The sequence below is a fragment of the Bubalus kerabau genome, chromosome 4, assembly GCF_029407905.1.
Source record: "Bubalus kerabau isolate K-KA32 ecotype Philippines breed swamp buffalo chromosome 4, PCC_UOA_SB_1v2, whole genome shotgun sequence".
NCBI lineage: Eukaryota > Metazoa > Chordata > Mammalia > Artiodactyla > Bovidae > Bubalus > Bubalus kerabau.
Genome location: NC_073627.1, coordinates 110,176,320 through 110,197,994, shown reverse-complemented (window position 1 = coordinate 110,197,994; position 21,675 = coordinate 110,176,320). Strand labels below are relative to the sequence as shown.

General features: G+C 43.5%; 1 protein-coding gene across 3 annotated transcripts in view; it reads right to left on the bottom strand.

Moving 5' to 3' along the window:
- Positions 1–21,675, bottom strand: part of PIP5K1B (phosphatidylinositol-4-phosphate 5-kinase type 1 beta) — a 471,859-nt gene that overhangs the window by 327,715 nt on the left and 122,469 nt on the right. For 2 of the 3 annotated variants that reach the window (XM_055578263.1, XM_055578262.1), the window contains exon 4: positions 11,554–11,650. The gene's annotated coding sequence lies outside the window, so the exon portion shown is untranslated. Of the gene's footprint in view, positions 1–2,887; positions 3,018–11,553; positions 11,651–21,675 lie in introns of those variants that run through there. The other variant, XM_055578261.1, reaches the window with a different exon arrangement.

Below are 21,675 nucleotides of genomic sequence, written 5' to 3'. Positions count from 1 at the left end.
TCAGTTAACACAGGGTGAAAAATTTTCTTTCCCCTAGAGAAATAATTTTAATGGATTACAAATATATTGATAAGCATTGATAAGCATTATAGAATGCTTAAACCAGAAAGAGAAATATAACTCAATACAAACTCCTTGTTTTATATGTGAGAGACTTGAGGCTCAAAGGTGGTAGGATTTGGTCCAAGTTATACAGCTAAATCCCTGGAGGAGAAAATGGCAACCCACTCCTATATGTTTTTGCCTGGAAAATCCCATGAACAGAGGAGCCTTGTGGGCTACAGTCCATGGGGTCACAGAAGAGCCAGACACAACTTAGAGACTAAAGAAAAACACACAGTCAAGTATACTGCCAGAACTAGAACCCAGGTCATGAGCAAGCATGCTTAACAGTCCCTGATGTATTGTATCCCATGATGTCTCCTCATTGTTGTCAGAAGTGAAACAATGTCACAATCTACAAAGCCAAGGACTAGACATCAAGAGCTTTGAGTTCTAGTCTTGTAAACTCTACTAGATTAGACATGATACTATACAAAAGTAATCTCTTGTCTAAACCTCAGTTTTCTCAACTGTTGAAATTTGAACAGTAATTCACAGTGAGACAGTGCAAACCACAATAAATGCAGAAATGTCTGGCCATTGTAAAAACCTTATACAAGCACAGAAGTAGCACTGGGTGGATGATAATAGTGGTGGTCCTGCTGCTGCTGCTGCTAAGTCGCTTCAGTGGTGTCTGACTCTGTGTGACCCCATAGACGGCAGCCCACCAGGCTCCGCCGTCCCTGGGATTCTCCAGGCAAGAATACTGGAGTGGGTCGCCATTTCCTTCTCCAATGCATGAAAGTGAAAAGGGAAAATGAAGTCACTCAGTTGGGTCCGACTCTGTGTGACCCCATAGATGGCAGCCTACCAGGCTCCTCCGTCCATGGGATTTTCCAGGCAAGAGTACTGGAGTGGGTTGCCATTGCCTTCTCCTTCAGACAACCTGGCTTCAACTCTAATTCCAGCCACTTGCTACCTTGATAAGTCATTAATCCTGTGAGCCTCACATTCCTCTTGTGAATATCTGGTTAATAATTTTTGCCCTCCTCCCTGAAATGGTCAGAATTAAAAGTTTTTCAGAGAATGTTGTTATTGTTTCAGTTGCTAACTCAAATTCGACTCTTGGAACCCCATGGACTATAGCCCATGGGATTCCTCTGTCCATGGGATTTTCCAGCGAAGAATACTGGAGTGGGTTGCCATTTCCTCATTTGGGAAATCTTCCAGACCCAGGGATTGAACATGAGCCTCCTACATTGGCAGGCAGGTTCTTTACCATTGAGCCACCAGAACAGCCCTTTAGAGAATATGAAAAAGCATTTACAAAGCAAGGCATTGATGCAAATGTGAGGTATTACCAAATCCCTCTAGTCTTATTTGGACAAAGATATAACAAGATTTTATTCATTTTTTAAAGTGTTCCTCCCCAACTAAGACGTCATTATGCATCAGTCTCAGTCTTACCAGCTTTCTCATCAGTTTTCCTAAGTCCCCACAGAAGGCACTATTTCCCTCAGCTCAGAGATTATGCTTGCTGCTTACTCAACTTCCCACTGGCAAGGACTTATCTGAGAAAGGTTTATTTCTAGGGCCTCCTTTCGACTGGAAATGCCCTGACAAAAGCTTCCATGAACACTATTACACTTCATCACATTAAAAGTGGTAAGGAATCCAACCCTTTGGCTTTTCTCCACTCCCAGCACTTCAGCCTTTACATAGAAGAGACAGAAGCCTGGGTGGATGCTTTTCACCGGGAGGGCAACAAGGGTTACCCAAACCCATGCTCGGTAGTACTGATGGGGAAACTGCTGCTTCTTTGCGGGTGACTAGCACATTCTTAGGCCCAACCGGCCTCTCAAGGGTCACTCGCCTTAGAGCTAGGGCCCCTGGCAGGCTGAGAATATCATAGAAAAATAGAAGAGTGGGGGAGTGGGGGTGCGCAGTATTTTTGGTCTGCAACACGCTAGTTGCCTTTAAAAAAAAAAAAATCGGAGTAACTAGCATTTTCCTGCTGAGAACCCAGATTTCAGTTGATCAGAAGAAAAAATTCATCAGCCTATCCAAACAACTCTGGAACAGGTTTCCATCCAACCACGCCGGGCACCAGAGACAAGTGAGTTGGGGGTGGGTGGGGGGTAAGAACTGACAACAGGCTTATCTGCATAGATGAACGATAAGATGCCATTTGTTGTCTTCTGTTTTGGTGACTCTTGGCACCGGTTTGGCAAATCAAACCCCAGAGTTCTCCCTCTCCGGTGCCCCCACACTCCCACCACCCCCCCGTCCCAGCTGTTGAAGCGTCACGTTGACCCGGCTGGGGAAGAGAAGCAGGTGAAACGCAGAAGTCTGTATATTGCTGCATTTAGGTTGAAACCACGCCGCACCTGTTCAATCCGGCTCCAGCGCCAGAAATGACCAGAACACCGACTCGCAAGCCCCTCTTGAGATCCCAGGGGCGCCTAACAAGTTCGCCGCTGTTTAGTATCCGGGGAGGGTGGTGGGAGAGCTCTCTTGTTGCAGCCAAACTCAGCTGGCTACCCAGAAAAAGGGAAGGGGGCTCCAGTTCAAGTGAACCCAGAGTGATCCCCAGTGTCACTGCGGCCCCGGGGATCCGGGTAGTAAGCGGAGTGGGTGCCCGCGGGGAGCGCGCAGCCGTGGCCCGGAGGAATGAAGGTCCCGCTTCGGTGGCCACGCGAACCCCCTCCACCCTACCTCCAGCACCAGACGGACAAAGTCTGAGCGTCGAGAGATCGCCAGGATTCATCCGAGACTTAGAGCCCCCAAGCTCGAGTCCAAAAGGAGGGTCGCGGGAGGAGGGGCAGGGGACGCGCAGGAAACTTACCTCACCAGGACAGCCTTCGGGCACCTCCGGTGTCGAGACCAGTTGCGCCACAGCGTGCAAGTTATCGGGACGTTGTCTCTTCCCCGGGTCGAAAGGAGAGCCGTGCAGGCAAGGGGCGGGGGGATGGGGGGAGGGTGGTCAGCGGGGCGGGGCCCGGGCCGGGCGCAGCGCGCGGAGCGAGCAGGTGCCGGGGCCCCAGCCGCGGGACCAAACTCGCCCCGGACGCGCCTCAGCGGGGGCGCGCGGCTGCGAGTGTGCAATGCGCGCGCGCCGCGGCCGGAGTGTGTCCCCGCTTTCCCTTTCCTTCCCCGCCGGTCCTGCGGCCAGACTGAGCCCCGAGCGGCCGCCGAAGCCCCCGCTGCTCTGAGCGGCTCCACCGCCGGGCGCACTCTGGCCGCGGCGCGTTCGGGGTCGGGGGCCGGGGACTGAGGAGCAGGGCGCCCCCGGGCTTGGGCGCAGGTTCCTGCGCAGAGCGCGCTGGAGTCGGAGCGAGGCGCGGGGAGAGCGGGCTGCGCGGCGGCGGCCGCGGCTCTGAAAGGCTGCAGGCCCCGCCCGCCGGCCGCCCAGGCTCTTCCCCTTTTCTCTCCACCCCCTCGCTCCATCCCCGCACGCCCTGCAGGGAAGCCAGACCGGTTTGCAGCTGCGGCGGCGGGAGCCTGTACCGCAGTAGGACTGGGCGTCCGAGTCGACGATGGGGACAAGGCGCTTGGTCCCGCCGCCGCGTGCCTAAGACAGAGAGAGGGAGTGGAGTGGGCCCCCAGATATAGCGGCTTCCTGCAGGGCTGCAGGGCTAGCCAAGGACTTCTCGGCAGTGCTCAAAGTCTTGCAGCCCCGGAAAACAGGGCTGTGTTTGGGACAGGGCTCCCGCTTCCTCAGGCCACTAAACTCTTCGACACCTGGTCTTCTGCCCGCTGGACTCTGCTTGCGCCGAACCCCCCACTTTAACCAGGAAGGGGCAAGGCAGACAGTACGTGTTCCCAGGAAGTAAGACCTACCCAACAGATAGAAATAGGTAAGAGAAATAGGGTCCTGGGAGAGAGAAGGCTGGAGAGACGTCAGGCACTGATGGTCGGTGATGAGGGTACAGGCCAAATCTTTCTGACAGCGCTGAGTGGGCGTGGGGCCCTCGTAATCTCACCCGACGTCAGTCCAGCAACGGAGAAGACACCGGCCAAGTCTAAAGGACTCTCTTGGGTCTGGGGGAGGGGAGGGAGCTGCTATCATGGAAGCTATACCTATTACTGCTGCGAAGTCGCTTCAGTTGTGTCCGACTCTCTGCGACCCCATAGACTGCAGCCCACCAGGCTCCTCCGTCCCTGGGATTCTCCAGGCAAGAATACTGGAGTGGGTTGCCATTTCCTTCTCCAGGGGATCTTCCCCATTCGGAGATCGAACCTGCGTCTCCTGCATTGCAGGCGGATCCTTCCCCTTTACCCTTATTTTAAAAACAAACACATTCGTGGGAAACGTGGGATACATTCTGCCCCAAGAAAACCAACCTTTCATGTCCTTATCCTCGACCGCCTAATGGGTGAGCCAAAATGAATTGTTTGAAAGGATACTCTGTTAGTTCTCAGCAAATGAAAAAACCTTTTTTTGAGTTGAAATCTTGTACTTCCCAGTTCAGAATGGAGGGCAATAATTCCTTGGTAACACATATCTGTTAAACTTTTTCTAGCATACCTCTTCCAGATGTGTCAGGCCACCCCTGGGAGTTTTAGGGCATCACTTGTTTAGGACCCTGTGACTTGTTGTCTGGTTTTGGCACCCTAGGCTCTTCAAAGCCTAAGAGCAGGAACACAAATCTAGTCCAGAATGATCACTTCACAGAAGTAAAAACTGAGACCCCAAAATATTAAGTGACCCACAGGCCAGAACACAGGTTCCTTGATTCTCAGAAATGCTGGACTAACAAAGTTCAGCTTGGGTCTAAAGAGGCCTGGGTGGAGGAAAGAGACACAGATCAAAGAACCCTTCATCTGCCTGGTGTGAATCACCGTGTAGAGGGCAGCAGCATACCGCTGTAAGTAGCAGACTGCTGGGATCTGGGGATGGTAATCCCAGTTTCTCCTCTGCTTCTCAGATATTTGTTCTGAAATCCAAGGAGTGGAAAACAAATCTGCTTCCCAGAGAGGTAATGATAAGTGAAAATACAAAGTTAGTTCTCGATATTTCCTGGGAATACAGAGGAGACAAAAACAGATAAAATCAAAATTAAAATAGTGGCTCAGATATGGTCACCTATGCTACTTACAAATGGACACACACACTTGTACATACCTTTTCCATTAAAAGCCTGTTTGATTCCCTTCTGTAAAGCACAGAGGCCAACAGCCTTCAGTTTCCAGAGCAAACTCACAAAGCAGAATGCCCACTGGCTATTTAGAGAGCTAACACTATTAAACAGGATTCTAGGTGCTCTGATTTTTTCCAGTAATCATGTATGGATGTGAGAGTTGGACAATAAAGAAAGCTGAGTGCCAAAGAATTTATGCTTTTGAACTGTGGTGTTGGAGAAGACTCTTGACAGTCCCTTGAACAGCAAGGAGATCTAACCAGTCCATCCCAAAGGAAATTGGTCCTGAATATTCATTGGAAGGGCTGAGGCTGAAGTTTGCAAAGCTTCAATACTCTGGCCACGTGATGTGAAGAACTGACTCATTTTAAAAGATCCTGATGCTGGGAAAGATTGAAGGCAGGAGGAGAAGGTGATGACAGAGGATGAGATGGTTAGATGGCATCACCGACTTAATGGACATGAGTTTGAGTAAACTCTGGGAGTTGGTGATGGACAGGGAGTCCTGGCTGCAGTCCATGGGGTCGCAAAGAATCAGGCAAGACTGAGCGACTGAACTGAACTGAACTATTAGCAATAATGGCTTAGCCATAAACTCTGGAAATATTTAAAAATCAGATAATGCTTATCTAATTGTTTTACTTGATTTTGAGTATAATTTTTTCAACTGATTTCAGATCTTAGTCCAAAATCTTAATAATGTTATTTAGTACTCCCCTGTGAGAAACAGGCATAGATTTCTTATAACAGATTTAATAGCATTAATGGCTCCAGTTAATGACCTCCCTTTAGCCATGTCCTTTTCTTGTAACTTTGTAGTTCCCTCCCACTCTGTGTTCACTCATATGCTGTACTTTGATCAGTGAAACAGTAGCAGACTTGATGTAAATGGAGGTTTGAAAAATGTTTGTCAACAAGGAAATACCACTACATATCTATTAAAATTTCCCAAATCCCAGAACACTGGCAAAACCAAATGCTGGCAAGAATGTGGAGCAGAAGGAACTTTCATTCGTCGCTGGTGGGAATGCAAAATTCAATGGCCACTTTGAACAACAGTTTTTCACTTCCTTACAAAACTAAACATACTCTTACCATGTAATTTGGCAATCATGCTCCTTAGTATATACCCTAAGGAGCTGAAAACTTATGGCCATACAAAAACCTACATGTGGATGTTTATAGCAGCTTTATTCAAAATCGCAAAAACTTGGAAGTAAACCAAGACTTGCTTGGTAGGTGAATGGATAAACTGTGGTAAAACGGAATATTATCCAGTGCCTTTTTTTTTTTTTTTTTTAAAGAGCTATCAAGCCACAAAAACACACGGAAGAAACTTAAATGCACATTACTAAGTGAGATAACTCTGTCTGAAAGGGCTACATATGGTATGATTCCAACTATATGATATTCTGGAGAAAACAAAACTATGGAGACATAAAAAAGATCAGTGGCTGACAGAGTTGGGGAGGGAGGGATGAATAGGCAGAGCACAGAGGATTTTTAGGGCAGAGAAACTACTCTGCATGATTCTTTAACAATGAAGATGTCATTACACATTTGTCCAAAGCCTTAAAATGCATTAAGAATGAATCCTAATGTAAACCATGGTCTTTGGTGATAACGATGGTGTCTGTGTAGGTTCACCAGATGTAGCAAATGTGCCCCTCAGGTGGGGGATGTTGATAACGGAGGGGGCTATGCACATGTAGGGGCAGGTGGTATATGAGAAATCTCTGAACCTTCCCTTCAATCTTGCTATGAACCAAAACTGCTCTAAGAAATGAAGTCTATTTTTTTTTTTAATTGTGTGCTTTTCTACTTCTGTTCTTGGAATTCTGCCATCACCAGGAGAACAAGCCCACTGAAGGATGAAAGACCCTGTGGAACAGAACTGAGTCATTGCAGTTGAGGTCATCCTTGACCAGCCAGCCCTCAGTTGGCTGCAGAGGTACAAACAAGTTCAAATGAGATCTGCCAAGCTTGGTCCAGATCAGCAGAACCAAATCAAAGATTTGGGAGAAATAAAACATGGTTGCTATTCTAAGTTATGAGTTCAATTAATTATCTATTGCTGCATGGCAAACCACTTCTAAACTCATAGCCTAAAACAATCACCATTTACTATTTCTCATGAGTCTGTGAGTCAACTGGGATCAGCTGGGCCTTGGCTAGAGTCACTCAATTGGCTGCATTTAGGTGGCCTCTCGGAGAAGGCGATGGCACCCCACTCCAGTACTCTTGCTTGGAAAATCCCATGGATGGAGGAGCCTGGTGGGCTGCAGTCCATGGGGTCTCGAAGAGTCAGACACGACTGAGCGACTTCACTTTCACTTTTCACGTTCATCCATTAGAGAAGGAAATGGCAACCCACTCCAGTGTTCTTGCCTGGAGAATCCCAGGGACGGGGGAGCCTGGTCGGCTGCTGTCTATGGGGTCACACAGAGTCAGACACGACTGAAGTGACTTAGCAGGCAGCCTCTGGCAGCTGGGCCAAATTAGAAGATCTGAGAAGTCTTCACATCAGATACCTCCATCTGCCTCTCATGACCTTTCTCTTTCTGCATGGCTAAGTTATGGAACTTTGGACTAGTTACAAGTCCTTTCTGACTCTCTCTATGAAATGAGGGGAGTTAAGTTTATCCATATTGCTAATGCATATTTAACCTTATCTTTGATGATATCTCAAGGGCAAATTGAAGTCCAATAAATACCTAAAAGGGTGTTAGAGGGAATTTGGGGCAATTGGTCAACCATGGGTATTTCTAGCATTTCATCTGTTACTTATTTTTCAAGGAAAAATTCGCAAGAAGCCATATGAAAGACATGCACTGCCTCCATGGACATCAAACAGTAAAGTAGGAGATTGCATCCCTCACGACTCCTGAAGAGTCGTCTTTCATCACATTGTCCTCTCTTTCTAGAAACTTCATTTCTAAGCAGATAAGTTAAATGTTTAGCTGACTCCCCTGTATAACTTGAGATGCTCATTTCAGAGGGTGCATTTACCCAGGGGACCTTATACTCTCTAATTTCAGGTTTGCTCTTAAAATTAGCAGAGACTTGAAAGCCTCACCCCCAACTCCCTTCCATCTCTTCTTTCTCGCTGTGCCAACTTCCTTTCCTCTAGCTTTGTTTTCTTGTCCCACTGCAGCCTTTCTTCCCTAATCCTACAGCACTGAACTAGGAGCCCTAGGCCTACTTTCTCATCCCACCTCTGTTCCAGCAGCAGTGAAGTCTGCATTCTCTCTTGGCTCCAGATTCTTTGAATTCAGATTCATGTGTGTATCTGAGGGTGTATCATGAGATGCTCTGGGAAAGGTCACTTACAAGCCTGATAGACATGATCCTTATATGCCTTGTGCAACACATAAACAGTACAAGACTTGGAGGGGGTGAATGTTAAGGACTCAGAACTCTTTAGAAGAGGTACACTTGTGTCTCAGTCCTTCTCAAGCAATTCCCAACATCTAGGTACTTTCTCCTAAGGTGTTTTCTTTATTTATTTATTTTTCTATTGGAAAACACGCAACTCCAGCACCTACAAGCCCTATTTAACTCATTACTCTTTGCCTGGATGTTGGTATCATCCTCTCAAGACACCAGCTACTGTTTCCATCCTTTGGCCAGAAACAGTATGAAAACCGGAGGCCCACTGTTAGCAGGCATTCAGGTCTGACCCTAAAAATGTTTGCCTAAATATCTGATAACTCATCTAAAAACTATGAAAAAGAGTTAAGAAAGATTTCTGTAACAAATTCATACCAAAATACAAAATTACATGCATAGAGATTATAATTATGTGGGAAAATGTGCACATGAACAACTACTAAACGAAAGCAATTAAAAAGAAAAGCGCCTGTGCTGCTGCGTGGGTAGGGGAATTCTAAGGTTAACAAATGTTTTGATGTTACGTTGTTTTTACATTTAAAAAATACATATGCCTCTTCAACTTCTAATTTCTGCTAGCCGGAAATTCTTCTAATTTCTACAGTCTGTTTTCTGTGGAGTTCAGTTACTCTTTTTTCTCTTCAATAGTTTTTTTCTTGTTACAGACCTCACACACATACCTTTTCTAATGTTCACCTTGTCCAGAAGTTGCAAAAACAACGTAAACTTAATAGTTTTCAATGTGAAGCCTGAACAAGAAACAAAACAATAGCAGAATGAAGGGAATAAGGAAGGAAAGAGAGAGAATTGGTAAGATGGCACAGAGAATCCAGCTGCCTTTAAGAAAGCATACTAAAGGATGTAAAATTTATACACAGAGCTTGTGTATCAAGTCCAAACTTCGGTTTTAAAGAACCTGAAAGACAAGGTCTTCATAATTCATAGGAGAGAAAGAAATCCCCTTTTGGTTGGAGATACTGATTGAAAAGCTTAAAGTTGAGGAAGAAGATAGAAATGAATTAGCGGTGTTCCTCAAAACTTCACAAAATCAATTGCAATGATTATACCCCAAGGAACAGTGTGTTAGACTAGTCTATCTAAAGTCACAAAAACCAGCTACAGAACCAGGAACAAAAGCTAGGGTTGCCATCTTATCCCTACATTAGGAAGTGGTCAACAGAATGGGCTCTGGACTTCTCATGACTAAGCACCAGTTTTTCATGTCAAAGTCTGCTTTGTTCTAAAATGTGAAATACTCGGTTTGTGGTCTACCTTCCTGAAACATTTAAGTTTCTCATCAACAATGAGCACACTTGAAATGAAATGGGACACAATAAAAGAGTGACAGGTTGACATTCCTGATGATCCAGTGGTTGAGAATCTGCCTGCCAATGCAGGAGACATGGGTTCAATTCCTGGCCCAGGAAGATCCCACATACTTCAGAACAACTAAGCCCATGTACCACAACTACTGAGCCCACACTCTAGAGCTTTCAAACAGCAAGTACTGAGCCCACACTGCAACTCCTGAAGCCCTCGCACTCTAGAGCCCATCTGTAAAAAGAGAAGCCGTCACAGTGAGAAGTCTGTGTACAACTACAGAGTAGCCCCTGCTCACTGCAACTAGAGAAAGCCTGCACTCAGCAAAGAAGACCCAGCCCAGCCAAAAATAAACAAATAAATAAAAGTGTATAAAAAGAGTGACAGGTCTAGAAACAATACCAGGAAACAATGGAATCTACAAATAAGGCTGAAAAAGAAGGAAAGGTAATGAAGTCAACAAAGTCACTTGAGTTTCCAAAGTAGAGGCAACAACTGGCCACCCAAGATGCCCTTGGTGTAAGGGGTGCCTTCCTGTAGCCATTTCAGGAAGGGCTCGGGTACTGACAGTCTCAGTGAGATGAGCTCGCACCCCGTGTGGAGGGGCAGCTGGCGGGGCCAAGCTGCTGATGACATAATACATAGTTGATGAAGAGAAGTAAACATTAACTTCAGTCAACCGGTGAAGCCCCCACTAAGATTTCTCTGATTCCCCAAACACCTCACCATGTGAATACACCAGGAAGACATTTGCTTTCATTCCCCCCACCCCCAAATTTTGGACTTTCCCAGACTTGAAACCATGGGCAGAACCTTACTAGCAAGTGTCTCCTCTTGGTAATATTTGAATTTGAATGCGTGGCTAGCAAAAGGGAGCCCTTATTGTGATCCCTTTTTAAAGACTTTGTCTACAAGCTATCACAGCAACCTAGAATATTTTGCTGGGGTGGGAGATAGAAAAAGGAAATGTGTTAATCAGGGTATGCAAATGATGTAAAATACAAGCCCCAATCCTCAGGTAATGTGGACTACTATAACAAAAATTCATTTCTTGTTCATGATTCTGTTCAATATGGTAGTGAAGATTGGCTTCCTGCGTTCAGGGACCTTGGGTGCTTCCATCTGGTGGCATCTTATCTTCAACAAGTGGCCTCCAAAATCCCTACTGAACTGGGAGAGGGGGCAAAAGATTTAAGATTCCAGCAATGGAAGTGGCAAATATCGCATCCACCCATATTCCAATGGGCAGAACTTGGTCCATGGTCCCACCTACCAGCATGAAGCCTAGAAAGCTATGTCTAAGTGCTGTCCTTAGGAAGAAGAGGGGAGCATGGGTGTCAGTGAGCACTGTATTTTCTTCCCAATGTGCTGAATTAAAGATCAATCATTCACCTTAAGTTCATTTTTGCACAGCTGTGATTGGAGACCTGGGGAGAGTTGTTGGTAGTCAGATTTATTCTCTTATGCTTGTGTCCTGGTGTTTTCCCTACATTTTTAGACAAGAAGCAGCCTGTTATATGTGTGTAGTTTGGGATGGTACTGTGGTCTGAGAAGTGTTTGTGGACACACATGGGAACATAAAGAGTCAACAGCCTATATTGTTACAGAAAATTGAACACTTGAAGCAAGTGTATAAAAAGTACCTTTCCCGAGCTCTTACCAGGAGGAGAGGGCTATTGATTCCATCATCATGGGAGGAAATGGAATCTGTGCAATCAGATTCCATTTGAAGTGGCTGCAATTGGCAACACTGGAGGCTTTGGGAGGAAAAAAAAAAAAGGATGAGAAGAAACATTAAGTCATAGCTCTATCTGCAGTCAGCCTGTCCTAATGGCATCAGTGATTTCAGGAGAAAGAGTTATAATGAGGGAAAGAGAAAGAGGATGGGGAAAACAAGAAAAGTATACTTTTTTTTAGTACAAATACTCTGTAAGGAAAAATACAGGAATTGGTGGTATCATGGGGATTTGCAAATACTTTAAACCAAAGGCAAAGCCACACCATGAAGATATAAGTTAGAAGAGGTTGGAGAGCAGCTCAGCTTCTTCCTACTGCACAAGACTCCTTCTTTTTTTCCTGTTTTAAGTGGGGAGAGAGCATCAGACGGAAGTAAAGGACCAGGCTATGTCCTCTCCAAGTTCTACTGGGTTTGTGTTTTCCACAGGTTAAGGGACAGTATGTATGTATGCAACCTAATTTTTCCCCTTAATTTTAAAGGTTTGATCCCTGAGTTGGGAAGATCCCCTGGAGAAGGGAAAGGCTACCCACTCCAGTATTCTGGCCTGGAGAATTCCATGGACTAGTCCATGGGGTCACAAAGAGTTGGACATGACTGAGCAACTTTCACTTTCACTGTTTTTCAATTTTAAAGCAACAAATGTGAGAAAGGAGCCCTCTCTCATGACCATTCTGCACACCAAAAGATATAGTGGCATTTTCTTTAGAAACTCTCAAAAGAAATGGCTAAAGAACTTTGTTTAACATGCAGGGCTTTTTTTTTTTTTTTTTTTACTACATTAGAATAAAAACAAAATGCATAATTTAAATTTGCACGTATACTACAACCTCAAAAAGTACAGAAGGTCTAGTAAAATATCTTGAAGGAAAATCTGCTAAAATATTAGCTATTATTGCTTTTAGGTTAATATTGTGTCTCTTTAAAAAAAATTCCTTGTGTTACTTTTTTAAATCAGAAAAAGATAAAGAAAAAGGAAACATTAATACTTGATGATTAAAAGTTTGTTTTTAAATTTTAGAAAAAAATGGAAAAGAAAAAAAGAAATAGCTCAATTTTCTTCATTCAGAGACTATCATCTTAAACATTTAGTATTTGCTTACTAGGCGTTAAGATAGTTTATACTATTTTTTAATGGTGAAAATAACATGTGCATTGGGGAAAGGAACTGAATAGACATTTGTCCAAAGAAATAAAAACAGCCAGTAAGAATATGAAAAGATACTCAACATTATTAGCTATTAGGAAAGTGTAAATCACAACCACAATGAAATGCCACTTCAGGCCCACTAAAATGGCTAAAATTAGAAAGATATCATAGCAACTATTGGTGAAGATGTGGAGAAGTGAACCTCCCATGTTGCTGGTGGGAATATAAAATGATGCAATTACTTTAGAAAATGCTCTGACAGTTCCTCAAAAGGTTAAACATAGTTACCATATAACTCAGCAATTTCACTGCCAGGTATATGCCCAAGAGAAACGAAAACATCCATCCACAGGAAAATTCATAAAAACAATCCAACTCTCCATTAACTGATGAATTGATAAACAAATGTGGTATATCCAAACAATGGAATATTATTCAGCAATAAAAAAGAGTGAAGTACTGGTACTTGCTATTACATGGATGAACTTTGAAAACATTACACTAACTGAAAAAAAGCCAGATATAAGTCCATAAGTTGTTTGATTTCATTTATATTAAATATTCAAAGTGAGCAAATCTGTAGAGACTAAAAATAGATTAGGGGTTCTCTAGAGCTAGGGAGAGAAGGACTTCCTGGGGGAATGAGGCGTGAGTGCTAATAGGTAATAGATCGGAAAGTGAAAGTGAAAGTTGTTCAGTCATGTCCGACTCTTTGTGACCTGCCAGGCTCCTGTGTCCATGGAACTCTCCAGGCCAGTGGAGTGGATTGGGTAGCCGTTCCCTTCTCCAGGGAATCTTCCCAAACCAGGGATAGAACCTAGATCTCCCACATTGCAGGAGGATTCTTTTACCGTCTGAGCTACCAGGAAACAGGTAAAATAGATTTAGGTGGCAGATTTAGGGGGAGATGATGAGAATGTTCTGAAGTGGAAGGCAGTGATGGATGTACAACTCTGTGAATATGCTGGAAAACACTGAATTGTACACTTTAAGTGGGTGAATGGAATGGTATGTAAATTAATCTCAATAAAGCAGTTTTTAAAAAGGAAAAAGCAACATACATATGTCAAAAAATTTCAAACCATAAAAGAGTTTAAAGTTAAAAGTAAGATTTTCCTTCCTACTCACCATCCAACCTCTAGTTCTAGAGAATACCATTTTTAAGTTTCTGGTTTTTTGTTCTTCATCTGACTCTCTTTTTAACATTAAATAATACAGTTCTGCTTTTCTTAATCTAACTCCCACATCCTCTCCTCTTTTTGCCTCCCAATTTTTGTGTTTCTTATTTTTGTAATAGTTTCCATTTTTATAATATACTCATCTCTATTTCTTGATTTATTGGTTTTAGACACCATGTATTAACTAGAAGGAAGCAGACTTTAGATGTTTCATAACTATATAAACTATATGGGAAAAAAATCAATTAAATAAAATACTGAGTTCTATCAACAGAAGACTGCTCCCTATCCTGTTTAATTATGACATTCAGAACTTAAAATGTTTCTCAAAGATGTTTCACAAATTGTCTAAGTGATCATATAATTTATTTGAGAATTGACTATAGTGGATGAGAATGCTGTGTTGCCTGGGGGGCCAAGAATAGAGAGACCAAATTCTAGCCTTACCTTAAATTCATCATAGTATTTATCCAATGCTGCTACTGCTCAGTTGCTTCAGTCACATCCAACTCTTTGTGACCCTATGGACTATAGCCTGCCAGGCTCCTCTGTCCATGGAATTCTCCAGGCAAGAATATTGGAATTTGTTGCCATGCCCTCCTCCAAGGGATCTTCCTGACCCAGGGATTGAACCCAGGTCTCCTGCATTGCAGGCAGATTCTTTACCACTGAGCCACCAGGGAAGCCCATTTATCCAATTGGCATCATTTAATCAATTTTAAGAAGACCATTTCCACTGATTGGAAACTGTCAAGCACCCAAGGGAAAGTTGGATAATAACCATTGTGGCTTCTTTTAAATTCAGAGAGTCTGTAAGTCTGGGACTCTGGGTTTGTAAGGAAGATGCTAGGCTATATCCTGTTAACACTGGACATCAAGTCTGGATGCCATGGTGATAGCAAACATCACCTTGAACCAGGTGGCAAACAAAGAAAGGATGATAGAAAGGATTCCAGTTCAAGACTGAAGCATCCTGTGAGACAGAGGAGACGGTGAAGAGTAGGAAGGAAATTGGAACCCACTCCAGTATTCTTGCTTGAAGAATCCCATGGACAGAGGAGCCTCACAGGCTATAGTCCATAGGGTCACAAAAAGTCGCAAAGAGTCAGACACGACTGAAGTAATTTAGCACGAGCACAGGAGGAGACTGGGGGTCTTAAATATTCTAGGGGTATTCCCATGATATATAATTACCCCCCAGAATGCATAACCTCAGCAGCAGTTAAAGGAAAATGCAGACTGAGTGCTCTACTGCTGCTGCTGCTGCCATCACTTCAGTCGTGTTCGACTCTGCGCCACCCCATAGATGGCAGCCCAGCAGGCTCCCCCGTCCCTGGGATTCTCCAGGCAAGAATACCGGAGTGGGTTGCCATTTCCTTCTCCAATGCATGAAAGTGAAAAGTGAAAGTGAAGTCGCTCAGTCGTGTCCGACTCTTAGCTCTAAGGTACCTCCAATTCCCTAAGGCACGTGGAGTAGACACTGGCTACCTATATACTGTGCCAGCTGCTTCATCTGAACTATCTCATTCAATCCCAATCCAGAAAAGTAGTTGTATTATTTATGTTCCACAATGAAGCAGTTGAGGCAGAAAGGATAAGTCAAGTTGCTAACAGGGCTGAGATTTTCCATGACTCCAAATCCCTTAAATTATTGAAAGCAAAGGAATAATTCAAAACCTAATGTTGATGACACTTTGAGGGAATAAATACACCAAATGAACACTGGCAGAGTCTTTTTAGAGAGCAGCTAACAAGAAATATGCAATTATTATTACCTATGTCCCAGACATCCTACTTTAGGGAATATATTCTAAAACATTATATAGCTTAAACAATGATTATGCAAAACTATTCAGTGCACTGATATTAATAGTGGCAGGAAATAAATTCAACAGTTAACAACTGAAGACTGATTATGTTATAGACTATCTCCAAAAGGAAATATTTGGACTATGCGGTGCTGTGCTTAGTTTCTCAGCAGCGTCTGACTCTTTGCAATTCCATGAACTGTAGCTCGCCAGGCTCCTCTGTCACTTTGGTTCTCCAGGCAAAAATTCTGGAATGGGTTGTCATGCCCTCCTCCAGGGGATCTTCCCAACCCAGGGATTGAACCCAGGTCTCCCCCATTGCAGGCAGATTCTTTACTGCCTGAGCTTCCCAAATAGGGAAGCCCTATTTGGACTATATTGACGTGCAAAAAAATATACAGGAAATAATTTAAGACAAAAAATGGAACAATAGACAGTTTGTGAACAGTGAACACTGCTATATAAAATGTTTGTATGGCATTAACATATCTATACCATTCACAAGTCAATTAATATTTTTTTGTTAATTGGATTGTTTTTACCATAAAGTCATGTGCATAGTAGTATATTGATTTAAAATTCCCTGGACTTCCCTGGTGGTCCAGGGGCTAAGATCCCATCCATCATCACAATACAGAGGGTCAAGGTTTGATCCCTGGTTGGGGAATTATTAGGGCTTCCCTGGTGGCTCAGAGGTTAAAGCGTCTGCCTCCAATGTGGGAGACCCGGGTTTGATCGCTGGGTTGGGAAGATCCCCTGGAGAAAGAAAAGGTAACCCACTCCACAGTATTCTTGCCTGGAGAATCCCATGGAAGGAGAAGCCTGGGAGGCTACAGTCCACAGGGTCGCAAAGAGTTGGACACAACTGAGCGACCTCACTTTCTTTCTTTCTCTTTCTTGGGGAATTATTAATAGATCCCACATGCCGCAACTAAGACCTGGAACAGCCAAAGAAATAAATAAACACATAATATAAAATTCCTCAAATTAATTTTGCACCCTATGATTAAATGTCCTTCCCTCTCTGGAGCTGGTGTCCATTTGAGGGTTTGAAGATGGGGGTGAGAGACAGGGAAAGCACCACAATTTTTCTGAAAACAAAGACAAATCACCCTCCAAACCTTTCTTGCATGTTCCCAAAGACTTTCCTAATGGAAAGAGAGAGATTCTGCTGTGATATATTTGATGCTCTCAGAGGTCAGGCAGAAATTAGTGAAGTCTTGGGCCTGCCCCTGAATTGATCAGTTCATAGACATACCTATAAATGTTGTTCAAGAAGAATTTTCAATGAAGTTCCATGTCTGCAGAAAGGACTGAGTCATCTCATCTTAATAAATCTCTAACTTGGTGGAGGTATTACCTGTAGTCTTGGCACTGGCATTGTACGCCTTACCCTATGCTTTCCCACAAGCCTTTCCTCCATTCTGGAATGCTCCAACAGTCACATCCCATGTGTCTTTTTTTTTTTTTTTTTTTTTTTTTAAATTTTATTTTATTTTTAAACTTTACATAACTGTATTAGATTTGCCAAATATCAAAATGAATCCGCCACAGGTTTACATGTGTTCCCCATCCTGAACCCTCCTCCCTCCTCCCTCCCCATTCCATCCCTCTGGGTCGTCAAGATCCCTTGAACTCTTTCTCTTTCCAAAGAGTCTTCACAGGAAGCCATCGCTACCCTTTGGGATTCCCTTAGCACTTAGAGTACACTCACTTTTCTGCACTCATTCCACAATAAGATGACAAACTCCATGTAGTGAGAGGCCCCAGTTTTTGTAAACTGCTCACATGACATCAGTGCCTACAGAGCTTTGAAATACAGCACAAAGTGTTCAATCAATATTTGTGAAGATATCACCCCTTTCTTCTAAAAGAGGTCTCTTTTGCCCAGGGTTCCTTTACTTCTAGAATTAGCATTTCAAGCATTAGTGTTTTGAGCAGACAGATAAATCTGGGCTCCCCTGGTGGCTCAGATGGTAAAGTGTCTGCCTGCAATGAGGGAGACCCACGTTCAATCGCTGGGTTGGGAAAATCCCCTGGAGAAGGAGATGGCAACCCACTTCAGTACTCTTGCCTGGAAAATTTCATGGACAGAGGAGTCTGGTAGGCTATAGTCCATGGAGTCTCAAAGTCAGACCTGACTGAGCAATGTCACTTTCTTTTTCTTTTTATAGATCTGGGATCAAATGTTCCTGCTCACATTTTTTCTTGAGACTTTGGGCAAATTTTGTAAATTTTCAAAGTCCATTTCCTCATTCATTAAACAGGTATATAAGACATGCCTGATGGCTTAGCAGTAAAAAGTCCGCCTGCAGTGCAGGAGATGTGGGAGTTGTGGGTTCGATCCCTGGGTTGGGAAGATCCCTGGGGAAGGATATGGACACCCACTCCAGTATTCTTGCCTGAACAAGAGGAGCCTAGTGGGCTACAGTACATGCGGTTGCAAAGAGTCAGATATGACTTAGTGACTACACAACAACAAAGACATCTGATAGTGCAGTAAGGACTAAAATTACTCATTCTTCAAGTCTCAGCTTAAATATAATATCAGTTGTTTGGGACCCCTTCCCTCACCCCTCACCTCACCTCCAAGTCCAGACAGGGTGGTGTTTCTTCCCCGTGCTTTCCCGATTATCTAAATCAGCACTGTCCCATAGAACTTAGCGCAGTGATTCCATTCTGTAATCTGTGCTATCCCATAGGTAGTCGCTAGCCACAAGTGGTTACTGAGCATTTTAAAAGCGGCTACAGAGACTGACAGATTGAATTTTATATGTTATTTAATTGTCATTAATTTAAAATGAAATAGCCCCATGGGGCTAGTGACCATTGGATTGGACTTACACAGCTGTCAACAATCCCCATTATAGCACTTAACACACTGTGGTTCTTCTCTCACAAGACTGATACATAATGAAACTCGTTTTGACTGTGATGATCACTGCTGTAGTCATAGCCCTGAGCCCGGGGTCTGGTACACAGGAAGTGCTCGGTAGGCCAGCTATCATCATCTTCAACATCATCGTGTCACTCTTTGCATCCCACAGCTTAGCCCAGACACGCTGTAGATGCGCACTAGCTGCTGCTAATTGACTTCATTGATTTCTAGGCTTGCAAGCCAACCAATCATCTGCTCCTGGAGAATGTTCAAGTAAAGTGAGCTGCATGAATGTCTTGCTTATATATTTCCTTGTGTGCAGCACAGAGGTTAGAAGCATCTGCTTAGATGCAAATTCTGGCCATGTGACCTCTAGTACAGAAATTTTCTATGCCTTAGCCGATTATTCCTCTGTAAAATGGGGACATTTAATAGCCCTGCCTCATTGGGTTGTTGCAAGGTTTATATGTGTTGAGGTTTACAACTATTGTTTTATAGGAAATACAGAGAACAGAGGGCCACATTAAATGACATCATAAGAAATTCAATCAGAAAAATCTAGACTGTAGGAAACTCTAGTTAGAAAATGGAGGCAGCCATCTTGGAGTCATCAGGGAGTAAATCTGAGAACCAAGACAATACTCTTAGATTTGAGGTCTGGCTGCAAGGGATGTGCTGTTGTTGAGTTGCTCAGTCATGTCCAACTCTTTGCAACCCCTTGGACTGTAGCCCACCAGGCTCCTCTGTCAATTTGATTCTCCAGGCAAGAATACTGGATTGGGTTGCCATGCCCTCCTTCAGGGGATCTTCCCAACCCAGGGATCGAACCCAGGTCTCTTGCATTACAGGTGGATTACCTGTACCAGGGAAGCCCAAGAATACTTGAGTATTGAGAAGGAATCCCTTCTCCAGAGGATTCTTTACCATCTGAGCTATCAGAGAAGCCCAAGAATACTAAAGTGGGAAGCCTATCCCTTCTCCAGGGGATCTTCCTGACCCAGGAATCAAACCGGGGTCTCCTACATTGCAGGCAGATTCTTTACCAGCTGAGCAACCAGGGAAGCTGGGCTCAAGGGAGGCTAGGGAAAATATCTGGCACTGTCACTCTTTATAGTAAAGGGCAGGCTCTCGGGGGAAGAAGAAGTATTAGAGAGTGACTCTGTATAGCAATCAATAATATGGGCTCCACAGCCTTTGGTAAAACCCCATTTGCAACTGCCTTCAACTTTGCCTTTCAACTCAGCAGGGTTTTAGCAAAGAGGGCTCCCAAGTTTCAAATTCCAACTGTAGGATGTTGGTAAGTCAGGCACAGGCACTGTGTCAGTGAGTGGTGTCAATTTTTCCATGAGTCGCAGCTGTGGCAAAAGTTCAGGCCTTTAATTATACTTAAGTGAGAGTGTGAAGACAGAGGTGGGATGAGGAGAGAATGAAACAGCTGGAAAAAACATTGCCTGGATCTGCTGTACTCAAGAGTTCCCTGGAGCCTCCAATCACAGTCCAGGGTTAGCCTTCCATTTTCTTAGGATCTACCATTCTTTTTTTTTTTTTTCATTTTTTGAATGTTCAGTTTTTTTTTGTTGTTTTTTTTAATTATTATTATTTATTTACTTTACAATATTGTATTGGTTTTGCCAACATCAACATGCATCCGCCACGGGTGTACACGTGTTCCCAATCCTGAATCCCCCTCCCACCTCCCTCCCCATACCATCCCTCTGGGTCATCCCAGTGCACCAGGCCCAAGCATCCTGTATCCTGAATCGAACCTGGACTGGCGATTCATTTCTTATATGATATTATACATATTTCAATGCCATTCTCCCAAATCATCCCACCCTCTCCCTCAAAACAATAACAGGATCTACCATTCTTAGGCTTCCCTGCTTGTTTTCCAATTTGGGTCTCCTGAAGTGTGGCTGATATATTTTAAAATTCTGTTTTAGAAGAATTTTCTAAATCCTTTTTATTTTCTAAAATGAAGGAAAATGAACAGGGCCTACATAAAACTACAAAAACAGTGTCACTTCAATAGAATCCTAACTCTCCCCCACTTCTGTTCATCTATTCTGCTGTTAGCCTGGTCCAATGGGCCATCGCCTTTCACTTGGATGACCTCAGGAAACTTCCAACTCATCTTCCAGATTCTGATTTGCATCCTTAAAATTCATTTGCCAAACACTGTGCAGCATGATCTCTAAACCAGTGGAAATCAGATCTTATCTCTCTGCTGCTTAAAATCTAAAGGCTTTGTAACGTCTTAGAATAAAAGTTAAACTCTTTACTGTGGGCTTCAAGATCCTACATGGCCTAATCACAAAACATACATCTTTAGTGTCGTTGCAGACCACTCTGCCCCTTGTGCCCCAAAGTTTCAGCTATGCTTGTCTTTTGCCTTCTGTTTCATGAACATGCTAAAACTATTTTGTACTCAGGGAACTTAAACTTGCTGTGCCTTCTGCCAGGGAAGCCCTTAACCTGCATCTTCTCTGGTTGTCTTCTTCCCTTCACACAAACCTTGACTCTTGTGTCATTTCCTGCAAGAAGACTTCCCTGACCACTGAACAGAAAGATTTATGGTAATGATCTTCCATCTAAAACACATACACATGCGCACACACCCCCCGCCCCACATACGTCAGCTTTGCTCAATGTATTAATATTATATGAGGTGAAGGGCTTAGAACAACACATTGTAAGTCTCCAGTATTTTTAGGTATTGTTTTTTCCACTATAGCACATATGATCTAAATTTATCTTCCATATTTATGTGTTTACTTTTCCATGATTGGTTTACCTTCCTCATTGTGAGCTTCATAAGGTAGGAAACTTGATGTTCTGTTTTGTTTATTCATGTATCTCTAGAATAAAGCCTGGTACATAGTAGGTACTCAATAACCATTGCTAAAAAGATGAATTAACTATAGGAAAAAAATATATATGACAAAGAAAAGAATAGATGATAACCACTAATAACTCTGCATAGGGGAATTTTTGTTTTCTTCTCTCTAGCTTTTCAGATATTCTAAATTTTCA